The 12,307-nt window shown below is 41.0% G+C and overlaps 1 protein-coding gene across 6 annotated transcripts in view; it reads left to right on the top strand.

Annotated features, from left to right (window-relative positions):
- KLF12 (KLF transcription factor 12) overlaps positions 1 to 12,307 on the top strand; it is a 446,001-nt gene that overhangs the window by 101,684 nt on the left and 332,010 nt on the right. For 3 of the 6 annotated variants that reach the window (XM_059684828.1, XM_059684824.1, XM_059684829.1), the window contains one exon: positions 1,919 to 2,035. The exons of the other annotated variants lie outside the window; for them this stretch is intronic. The gene's annotated coding sequence lies outside the window, so the exon portion shown is untranslated. The remainder of the gene's footprint in view (positions 1 to 1,918; positions 2,036 to 12,307) is intronic. 6 annotated transcript variants of the gene reach the window in all.

The raw sequence follows: 12,307 nt of genomic DNA, 5'->3' as shown, positions 1-12,307 counted from the left end.
ATTCTGAATCTTTTTAAAATCCTGATTTCTGGGCCTCATCCTCTGGAAATTCTGTTTCTTTGTTGCTAATGTTGTGGCCCCACCCCCTAACAAAGAAACAGAATTTCCAAGGATGAGGCCCAGAAATCAGGATTTTAAAAGGATTCCCAGGTGATTCTAATGTGCAGCCAAGGTTGAGAACCACTGCACTAGAGAATCCATGGCTGACTAGATAGAAGGGGTCGGAGAGCAATGTGTGAAGGCCTAGTGAATATGCCGGCCTGTGAAGAAGGGGGCATTCAAAGGTGCAGGAATTGGGGCTGCTGTGCATGTTGGGTGACTAATATATGCCCTAGATTTGAGGGATTACGAGGTGTCCTGGGTTCAAGCCCTTCCACTTACTAGATTCGTTAATTCAGGTTGAATTCCTTTTCTCACTAAAATTCCTGTCCTACACTAAGTTGTCAATGCTAAATAAAACAAAGTTTATGAAAAAACTCTGTAGATTGTACAACTCTATACAGATTTGAGTTATTGCTGTTTGATTACCAGTCTTAGAGATTGGATGTGTTTTTTTTTTTTTTTAATTTCATTTGTTTACAGTTTAAAACTGAAGAGCATCTGAAAAGATGCTGATATTTACCTGTTTTTAAGAGCATGAAATGATACCTAAATAACACAGTTCAGCTGATCACTTTAGGATGAAATACGTATTTCTCTTTCAACCTCTCAGGAATGAATTTTTAGAATGATGATGATCCTCTTCAGCTTTTCTAAAAATGTGTGAGGGAAAGATTGATTACTTTCAAAGAAGGGCTATTTACCAGTGTTTCGTTTGGCTTCAACCTGACTTTATATTTTTCTAAGAAAGATAAACTCATGTAAACAAACAAGAAATAAAAGCTATATCAGGTCTTTCCCTCCCTCCCTGGACCATATATATCTATATATCTATAAATGTATAAATGTATAAATCTCAATATCTCTCTATATATCTCTATCTCTATCTCTATCTCTATCTCTATCTCTATCTCTATCTCTATCTCTATCTCTATCTGTATGTCATCTATATATCTCTATATCAGCTACTGCTATGGGGATCAAAAATTGTCATAATCTCTGCCATGATTCAGTAATCAAATTAATACAAATGTATGTATTGCTTCCAGCGGAGATCTGCAATGGAATAAAGGGAAACATTCTCAGCACTTTATAACAGGGACCTCTGAGACCATTTTCCCTGAAATTTGAGTATAGATGTGATGTAAGCTGTGGGATATATAGGCCCGGGAAGTACAATAGAGGTATATGGACTGGGATAAAAATTAATTGCTAAAAATATGAAGCCAGTGTCTATGATGTGCCTTTTTATGGTGTTCTACTCTGGAAGCTTAGATAAAGCTGCTTCTACATTATCCTTAATAGAGTGATTTGCCTAGGCATTATGCTTTGTCCAATGTGAGATATTTTCAGATATAATACGCCAAGATTTCAAATACATCTCCCTAATGCTTTACTTCATAAAAAGGAATCAGAGTAATGTGCAAAAGGTACTAAAGTAAGATTTAGGTGAATATATTTTCATAAACCTGTTTGAGGAAGAAATTTCTAGAGTGATACCAAATCCAGAAATCCCAAATAGATTGATATGCTTGACTGGGAAATTACACACATCTCTGCAATAAAAATGTTGTAAATTTAAATGCCAAACCATAAGCTGAAAAAAACCATTTGCAATATGTGACAGTGAAAATTTAATATTTTAAAGGAAGAAACCTCTTAGCCACAATAAGGCAGCTGCCCCAAAATAAAGATGGGAAAAGATTTGAACAGGGATTTCACAAAAGAAGACAAAGACGAGTAAGCCGATGAATTGATGTTTCACCTGCCTGTAGTTCAAGTAGTATATATAAAGTAGATCATGTTTTCCTTCTTTCAGACTGGATAAGGTTGAAAAGATGTCCATACCAATGTTGAGGAAGCTGTGGTGAATATGCGTGTAGGAGCATGTGTACACTTACACTTTTCTGGGGAAGGAAGTGTAAACATTTAAAATGTGAGTAGCGCCCTAGCCGGTTTGGCTCAGTGAATAAAGCGTCAGCCTGTCCACTGCAGGGTCCTGGGTTTGATTCTGGCCAAGGGCACATGCCTGGTTGCAGGCTTGATCCCCAGTAGAAGGCGTGCAGGAGGCAGCCAATAAATGATTCTCATCATTGATGTTTCTATCTCTACCTCTTCCCTCCTCTCTGAATCAATAAAAAAATATAAAAAATAAAAGTAAAATATGAGTACCCCTTGGACCAGAAATTTTACTTCTAGGAATTTATTCCAAAAATGTAATTATGAATACATGCAAAGATTTGGCTACAATTATGTTCATCAGAATTCTTGTTAGTAAAGATTGTGAAGCAGTCAAAATGTCCAGAAGCAATACTAGCAGAATAAATATGGTACATTGGTATAAAGAACACTAGGCTTCTGTTCAAAATGAAACCTTTTTTAATTTGTTGATAGGGAAGTTTGTCTACCAGGTATTTCCAACATAGTGAAGTGTATGACGAAATGGCATTTATGCCAAGGATATACAGCAACATTGAAATTTTGCTGTAAGTTAGATACTCTGATAAGTGCTTTACATTGATTATATCATTTAATGTTCACAACATTCATCAGAGTTTACCATTTTACAGATTAGTAAACAGAATTATCAGGAGGCTAAATAGCTCAAAGTAACAGCAGTGGGAAGTATGGAGCCAGGATTTAATGGGCAGGTTCTAGAACTTGTACTTCTGTTATGTGTATGCATTTATTATATTATCTTCCATACAAGCAACTGTCGACCTACTTTTACCACACCCTGTATATATATATAACTGAAAAGCTAAAAGCACAGACATGTTTTCTAGAATATATGTACTTACTGGGAAAGGATCATGTGGAATACTCAATTACCAGTGAAGTTATTTAATCTTTGAAATGTTTTCTTAAAACCTTTTAATCTTTTATTTCACCATGGAAGAACATCTTTAAATCTCTTAACCTGAAGTGGACAGTACTCTGCCCAATTCTTTATGTCAGTGACTGTATTAATATTTTATTTTATTTTGTTAAGTAATGTAAATAAAATGTCACTTGATCTTTTGCTGTGACTGTAAAAATAATATAACAAATATCAAGTAATATGTTTATGTTCTATTAATTATTATATTTTATTGCTTTATAATGTACTCTATATATGAAAGAAAGTTACCTGTGACTTGACAGGTAGCATATTAAGGGCATATACAAAAAGTCATAAATATTTGGCTTGATAAAAGATCACATCTTTTTCATAGTAATGATTTAAATCAAGTTGATTATTTTAATTAGTAAAATAATGAACACTTTTGTGCCTCACACAAAAACTAGATTCTTACCAGTAACATATACACCCTCTACATAAAATAAAAGATACCTATGATGATAATTTCTCAGCTATATATATAAAAGCCTAAGCAACCGGCTGGTAGCTATGACACTCAATGACCACCAGGGGCAGATGCTCAACACAGGGCCGGAAGCTGGTCCATCCTTGCTGCTTGACACAGTCGCTGCAGGGAAGAAACATCTGCACAGCATATGTTTTAAGGGACCTGGCATATATGGCATACTGTTCTTAATATGTTTGCTCCCCTTCTTGGCGCTATGTGTTTTAACCAAGGTCACCTTTCCGAGAAAGGTTGTTTTCCCAGGTGGGGATTTTCCCCTGGAGTTAGGGAGGGAATAAAACCCCTCAACTAAGTGCCAGGTGGATAGTTAATCACTTTAACTACGAACAATCACGCTTAAGCTACATAATATTTACTCCCTGAAATGGAGATAAGAAACGCCCTAACCTTTGGAATAGAAATTGATAGGATTAAAATCAACTGGTATAAATACAGATGTAACAAGACAATAAATCACAGAACCTGGCTGGAGAACCTAGCGAGAGAACATGGCAAGAGAACCTGGACAGAACTTGGCTGGAGATCCTGGAGAGTGAACCTGGCTGTTAAACGTGGCTAGGCTGCTGATCAACTGAACACTGCCTCCGTGTCATTCCTTCTTCACCGACTCCGTCCACACCTTTGGGAACCCCTGGACCTGCTGGGGCTGGACCCCAACAACACAGGAGCTGCCAAGTGACAGCAACTTTGCAGAGTGTCCTCTCGCACTCCATGACCCCTTGGGGGATGTCAGATTGCCGGTTTCGGCCTGATTGCCACGGGCCAGGCTTAGGGACCCCATCTGCCAAAGGGACCCCACTCACTCCACAGACAACCTTCGAGCCCCAGTGCCTCCCCTGGTGTGGCTGATCAGGGAGGGATTGTGGGAGATTGGCTCCAGGGCATGTCCAGCGACCCAGTCCTGCCCTGCTGGCCACCTTCTAATTAATTTCCTTTCAATGTGCACAAATCTGTGCACTGGGCCTCTAGTAAAGCTATAATTAAGATTAATCCAGTTCTGTGTACCAGAGATTCCCCCCATCAAACTGAATCTTATATTCTACTTGATATTGAACACACAGTATATTGTTGGCACAATGGTCATTTAGAACAAAGTAGAAGACACTATCTCTGTATTTGTTGAATGTGAGTTTAATGCTCAAAGCCATTCAAATGAAAGAAATTACAGGAATGAAATTTAGATCACATATGATATCAAATACAATAGCTAGACTGATTGAGTAAATAAATAGAGGGAATTAGTTAAGGAAAGTGGAATGGAGAAAGTGAAAAAGAATTTTGAAAGAGCCTAAATATTGGGATTGGTGGATGAAGGAAGTTTCTATCTGGAAGGAATGGTGAATTGTTGGAGTCTGTGAATAATCCATCAAGACCAGGACTGTTTAACCTAATCAATTCCGGTATATGCATAGTGCCTTGTACATATTGGTACACGATTCTTTTCCTCTTCTTTCTTCTCTTTTTTATTACAAATAGTGCCTTTCAGATGTTAAAATGGGTAGAATGTAGATTTTAACAACTTACAGTATAATATACTAGTAGTCGTGCAAAATTCAGTTTGAAATTAGAGATTTTGGAATTGAGTCCTACCTTAATCCTTTGCTCCCATCCCTGTGATATTAGGCAAGATCTTTACCTTGAAGTTAAAATTGCCTCATTTGTAAAGTGGTATAGGAAGAGTACCTATATCCAAACTTATGATTTGTATGTGATAAATCTTGCAAAGCCTTCAGCACTGTGTTAGCTTAAATGTCACCCTTAAATAAAAGAGACATGGAGCTATGGCAGAATGCTGCTTTTGTGGTTTGCATTAACATATAAATATTTCCTTTATGGTCTGCCATACGCTTCTTTAATGTGACGCTAAGTGGCTTGAATATTATCCCCAGAATACAATTATTTTCTCTTTAAATTATATTGACTGAAAGTGGGCCGGAGTCAAGGAGGGGATAGGAGGTAAGCAAATGACAGCCTGTTCTGGAACAGTGGAGATGTTTGGAATTTTTTGTCCCTTCCCCATTTTAAGATTTTGTTAAACCCCATCTTAAGGCAGAGTGAGATATCCCTTTGCTGATGAAAGGAGACCAGAGATTGATAGGAGTAAAGATATAGTTGGTGACTCCGGTAGAAGAATAGAGAGGCAATAACATGGGAGGGGAATCACACAGCACTGGGCAGAGTACTGTTCTCTACTCCCAGCTCTCTCCAGTGACTTTTTAAAAATTTTTTATTCTTTTATGCTTCATCCCAAGAGGTAGCCCTTCCATCTTCAGTGGACTCTATTGTTGGTCATCTTCTCTTCTGTTTCCTGTTTGCCAATAAACCCTCCACCGCAAAGCCAAACATGGCCATCTCCCCCACTTTTCAGCCAGGCTCAGCTTCATTGTAGTCCCAGAGGTCCTAATCTTGGTGTGTATCCTAATCTATGTGTGATCATCAATTTACTCAGGTAATTCAAGACAAATAACCACTTAAGACACTTTTAATGTATTATAAAAAGATCTCCTGTGGTGTGATATGGAGAAAATTCACATTTATGTATAAGAAAATGCAGTTTCAAATAATATAGACCTGTAGTAGCTACTCTCTTTCCTTCCCAAACTTCTCTTCCACTTGGCCCTGGTTCTGTACTTCCCCATGGTCTAGGCCCGGGTAAGATTTAATAAGCCATGCTATTAGGAGATTAAGTTACAGAACTTAATGCAACGAGAACCAATCATTTTATTTAGGAAAGAAGCTGACTTTCCAGGAGATGATTAAATGCAGCCTCTTCCCAGAGTCTGAGACTTACTGTCTATGTAGAATAAGACATGCTTAGAAAAAGATGTGAGAACAGATAGTAGTACTGGGTGCACAAGATGCCCAGATGCGTTCATAGGTCTTCCTAAATACTATGAGCCTAAATGAAATTCAGACTGTAATAGAGAATTAGAAGCATTTATTTGAGGTACAGAAGCTGCACCTGTGGAGACAGATTCAAGTAAATTGTGTTCCACTGAGACAAAGGGCAGGCTGCCTTTTATACTGAAAGTTCCACCCAGGGTCCCAAGTAGGTCCTTTTTATGTAAATGAGGTCTCTAAACTGTGCAGTTCTGATTGGACAGGGCAGGTCTCAGTCCATTGGTAGAAAGACAAAGCCAGGGTTTCCCTGCCGTGGTTGACTCAGGTATCAGAAACAAAGCATAGTGTGGACAGGTTTTCAGTCTGAGGTTCTTCCTGCAATACAGATTATGAGAAACCCTTGTATGTGAATTGAGTTTACTATTTTATTATTTATAACATTTGGGCCTTTTGTTGACATAGGGTGTCCATCTTAGCAGATAAATTCCTTCTCAGGGTTCATGTCCAATGTATCTTCCTTCTCAGGGTCCACGATATTTACCTTAGAAATCATGAGTAACTTAGACACCCAAGAAAAAAGCGAAAACATATCTGATCCAGTATATTCTGGCAAATTATTTCTGGTGTAGCTAATCTGACATAAAGAGTAAATGGGTCAGGAAACATATCTGCATTAACTTTATGATGTTAAAGATAAAATATCTAGTTCAAAACATTTGATAGGAAACATATGTTGAAAATAAAATAGGTGATCAATCATAATAAATTTTCTTGTCATATAGCTGAGCAATTCTTCCATTTCCAGAAGAATGGATAAAAATAGCTGAGAAAAAGCAAGTCTAGTGGGACTGTATAAAGAAACATATGGCCCTAACTGGTTTGGCTCAGTGGATAGAGCGTCGGCCTGCAGACTGAAGGATCCCAGGCTCGATTCTGGTAAAGGGCATGTACCTTGGTTGTGGGCACATTCCCAGTAGCGGGTGGGCAGGAGGCAGCTGATCGATGTTTCTCTCTCATCAATGATTATAACTCTCTGTCCCTCTTCCCTCCTCTCTATAAAAAAATCAATAAAATATATTTAAAAAAGAAACATATGTAAGTACTGGTTTTATGTGGTTTATAAGTGTTTATCTTTTTGTTTTTTGTTAATCCTCACTGAAGTATATTTTTCCCCACATTGATTTTAGAAAGAGTGGAAGGGAAGGGGGAGGGGGAGAGAGAGAAACATCAATGTGAGAGAGCCACATCAATTGGTTGCCTCCCCAACCTGCCCCAACTGGGGTGGGAAACCTGCAACCCAGGTATGTGCCTTTGACCAAAATTAAACCTATGAGCCTTCCATAGGTTCAATTCTGGTCAAAGGTGGATACGCTAACCACTGAGCACAACAACCAGGGCATAAATGTTTATTTTTATTTTATTTTTTAATTAAATCTTTATTGTTCAGATTATTACAGTTGTTCCTCTTTTTTCCCCCCATTGCTCGCCTCCATGCAGTTCTCACCCAACCTTCTGCCCTTACCCCCCCTCCACCGTCCTCATCCATAGGTGTATGATTTTAGTCCAGTCTCTTCCCGCACCCCCCACACCCCTTCCCCCCCGAAAATTGTCAGTCCACTTTCTATGTCCCTGATTCTATTACATTCACCAGTTTATTCTGTTCATCAGATTATTTATTCACTTGATTTTTAGATTCACTTGTTGATAGATATGTATTTGTTGTTCATAATTTGTATCTTTACCTTTTTCTTCTTCTTCCTCTTCTTAAAAGATACCTCTCAGCATTTTATATAATACTGGTTTGGTGGTGATGAACTCATTTAGCTTTTTCTTAACTGTGAAGCTCTTTATCTGACCTTCAATTCTGAATGATAGCTTTGCTGGATAAAGTAGTCTTGGTTTTAGGTTCTTGCTATTCATCACTTTGAATATTTCTTGCCACTCCCTTCTGGCCTGCATAGTTTCTGTTGAGAAATCAGCTGACAGTCGTATGGGTACTCCTTTGTAGGTAACTAACTGTTTTTCCCTTGCTGCTTTTAAGATTCTCTCTTTGACTTTTGCCCTTGGCATTTTAATTATGATGTGTCTTGGTATGGTCCTCTTTGGATTCCTTTTGTTTGGGGTTCTCTGTGCTTCCTGGACATGTAAGTCTATTTCTTTTACCAGGTAGGGGAAGTTTTCTGTCATTATTTCTTCAAATAGATTTTCAATATCTTGCTCTCTCTCTTCTTCTGGCACCCCCATAATTCGGATGTTGGAACGCTTGAAGTTGTCCCAGAGGCTCCTTACACTATCTTCATATTTTTGGATTCTTTTTTCTTTTTGCTTTTTCACTTGGGTGTTTTTTGCTTCTTCGTATTTCAAATCTTTGACTTGATTCTTGCAATCCTCTAGCCTGCTGTTGTATCTCTGTATACTATTCTTTATTTTAGTCAGTGTATGCTTAATTTCTAGTTGGTCCTTTATCATATCCTCAAGGGTCTCACTATATTTATGGAGGATCTCACTAAATTTATCAGCGGTTTCTAGGAAATTCTTGAAAAACCTTATAATCGTGGTTTTGAACTCTATATCCAGTAGTTTGCTTTCCTCCATTTCTATCATTTTTGACCTGTTTCTTTGTCTCCTCATTTTTTATGCTTGCCTGTGTTGGTAGAGTGTCTTTGTGTGCTAGGTGTCCTGTAGGCCCCAGTGGCTCAGCCTCCCCAATTACCTGAGGTGGACACTCTTGGTACAACCCTTTGTGGGCTTTGTGCACAATCTTGTTGTAGGTAAGTCTTGATTGTAGGAATTGACCTCCAGGCCAATTGGCTGTGAGAATCAGCTGTGGTTATGGTGGGAGAACTTCTGTGCTGGAGACACCCTTCTGGGGCAAGACTTACTTCAGTGGGGCTTTGGTGCTCACTGAGTTGCCCCCTGAGTGTGTCCCTTATGGATCTGAGGAGTTGTAATCTGGATGGTCCACTCTGACCACTGGGTACACTGGCTCTTGGATCTCTAAGGAGGTGCTAATTTAGCCTCTGCCTGAGACTACCCAGCAGGAGCTATGGAGAGATCTGCAGATTCCTCTTCTTTGTTTGGGGTTTGGAGGTGCCCATATGAGGCCCAGCTGTGAAGCAATGCAAGCTATTGTGGGGCCTGGGGCCTTCTTTTGGATGTTCTGGGTCTCTCTGACCCAGCTGCAGTTAGTTAGGTAATTTTAGATTGCAAAGGGCCAGGCCATTCATATGCAAAAGCCTCTGAGCACATCTTGGGTGGGGTGGAGTCTCAGGGGATCAACAGGGTGGAGAAAACAGCTATGGCTGATCCTCAGCCCTGCCGTAAGTGGTCCCGGGTCTCAGTGACCCGTGGTAATCTCTGCAAGCACCTCTGAGAGAAAGCCGCCCTCAAGTCCTGCATGGATGCCAGACAGTCCAGTTTCTCCCCATATGACTCTGGGTCCCCAGAGACTCACCCGGAACTGGCGTTCAGAGCAGTAGGGAGCTTGTGTCTCCCTCCTGATTGAAAAAAACAACCGCGTCCTCCGTTGCCAGCCCTTTCCACGTGCGCCCCAGTACCTCTGCACTTCACTTCCACACCTCCTCTGAGTCTCAGTGTGCTTTTCTCTTTCCTTCTAGTTGTAGTATTTTCACTCGGCCAGCCTCCCTGTGGTTCTGGACGATGTCCGTTTTGTCTTTTAGTTGTATTTTTGAATTTGTTGTGGGAGGCAGCAATTCCCTGTGTTTACCTATGCTGCCATCTTGGTTTCTCCAATGTTTATTTTTTAATATAAACATCTGGAGGAAGTATGCAATAAAGGCCCAGAACCTGGCTCAAGTCCTAGTTCACCATTTATTATTGACTAGTGGCCCGGTGCACGAGATTCCTGCACTCGGGTGGTGGGGTGGGTTCCCTCAACCCGGCCTGCACCCTCTCGCAGCCTGGGAGCCCTTGGGGGATGTCCAACTGACAGCTTAGGGGAGTGGGTCTAAGCAGGTAGCAGGACATCCTTAGCGCTGCTGCAGATGCGGGAGAGGCTCTTGCCACCACCTCTGCATTCAGCAGCCATGAGCCCGGCTTCTGGATGAGCAGTGCTCCCGCTGTGGAAGCGCACTGACCCCCAGTGGGAAGCTCCTGCATTGAGCATCTGCACCCTTGGTGGTCAGTGCCTGTCATAGCGACTGGTCGTTCCTCCATTTGGTAGATTTGCATGTTAGCCTTTTATTATATAGGATCGAATAAGTTAGATTTCCAACTTGAGTTTCAGTTTCCTCATCTATAAAATGCATCTATAAATTGTCTGGTTGATAGTTTCATATTGAATGTGAAATGATAACTATGTAAAACATCTGGCAAAGTATATAGATATTAGTACATAATGAATATTAAATATTTTTTAAAATTTATTTTTAAAATAGTTAAAATTATATCTATTATAACATTAAAATTATAGTTGACACAATATAGTGATTAGACATTTATGGGCCTTATGAAATGATCACCACAATAATTCTAGTGACTGTCATCATACTTATTATATTACTGTGACTTATTTTGTTACTGGCAGTTTTTACTTCTTAGTTCCCCTCACCTTTTCCACCCATCCTCCCCTGACAATGTTATCTCTTAATAATAATAATTATGATAATTGCAAACTCCTTTTTTAAACATCATACATTATTGCTGGTATTTCTCTAGAGTTTTGTAGTTGTTCATGTATATCCCTTTTGTAATTGGTCCTATATGTCCCTTTTAAAATATTTTAAAAATGCTTTTTAATATTTCTTTTTTAATTATATTTCGTTTATGATGTGATGATCTTATATTTTTTCTTTTACTCACTGTAATTCTCTGCAGCACCTAGCAAGATGCTTTTTTTAAAATTCTTTTAACATAAAGAACACTTTAAATTTTGAATCATTTTCTATGTAAGAGCCATGTTCATTGTATTATTTATTATTTTAAGACAAATTCTAGGAGTGACTTATTCATCTTTTTAGTCATTTTAATAAACATATTCATTTGCAATCTGTTTATTAATATTAATAGTTTAAGATAATATTAGGAAATGTACTTATAAAATATATAGTGCATCTAGTTTCTTATAGAAACACTAGGGGCCTGGTGCACGAAATTTGTGCACTGGGGGGGGGTAGTGTCCCTCAGCCCAGCCTGCCCCCTCTCACATACTGGGAGCCCTCAGGCGTTGACCCCCATCACCCTCCAATTGCAGGATCGGCCCCTTGCCCAGGCCTGACGCCGGGGCCAGAGGCGTAGACCCCCATCACCCTCCGATCGCCTGATCGGCCCCTTGCCCAGGCCTGACTCCTCCGCCAGAGGTGTCAGGCTTGGACAGGGGACCCCCATCTACCCCCGATCACTGGCTCTGGCCCCCACCCAGGCCTGAGGCCTCAGGCCCAGGAATCATGCCTGGGCCCCCATCTCCCTCTGATCGCTTGCTCCACCCGCTGCCCAAGCCTGACGCCTCTGACCCAGGCTTCAAGCCTGGGCAAGGTGACCATCATATCCCTCCAATCCCCGGCTCCGCCCCCCACCCAGGCCTGATGCCTCGGCCAGAGGAGTTGACCCTCATCACCCTTCGATCACCAATCACCGGATCGGCCCCTTGACCAGGCCTGAGGCCTCCGGCAGAGGTGTCAGTCCTGGGCAGGGGACCCCCAGCTCCCCGCGGTTGCAGGTTCTGCCCCTGCCCAGGCCTAACGCCTCTGGCTGAGGCGTCCGGCCCGGGCAGCGGGGACCTGCAGCTACAGTGGCCCCGCGATCGTGGGCTCCGCTTTAGGCCCAGGCAAGGGACCCCTAACTCCTGGGACTGCCAGCTTCGACAGTGCCTAGCTCCCATTGCTGGCTCCACCCCTACTTCCTGCTATCACTGGCCAGGGCGGAAAAGGCGCCTGATTCTCCGATCATGGCTGGGGGGCAGGGCAAAGGCGGCCCCAGGGCCACCTTTGCCCTGCCCCCTAGCTCTTAGCTCCCCCCTGGGTTTCTGATCACTGTCAGTG

The sequence above is a fragment of the Myotis daubentonii genome, chromosome 2 (assembly GCF_963259705.1).
Source record: "Myotis daubentonii chromosome 2, mMyoDau2.1, whole genome shotgun sequence".
NCBI classification, from domain to species: Eukaryota; Metazoa; Chordata; class Mammalia; order Chiroptera; family Vespertilionidae; genus Myotis; species Myotis daubentonii.
Note: the sequence above shows the minus strand (reverse complement) of the source record. Positions and strands in the feature narration are given on the sequence as shown.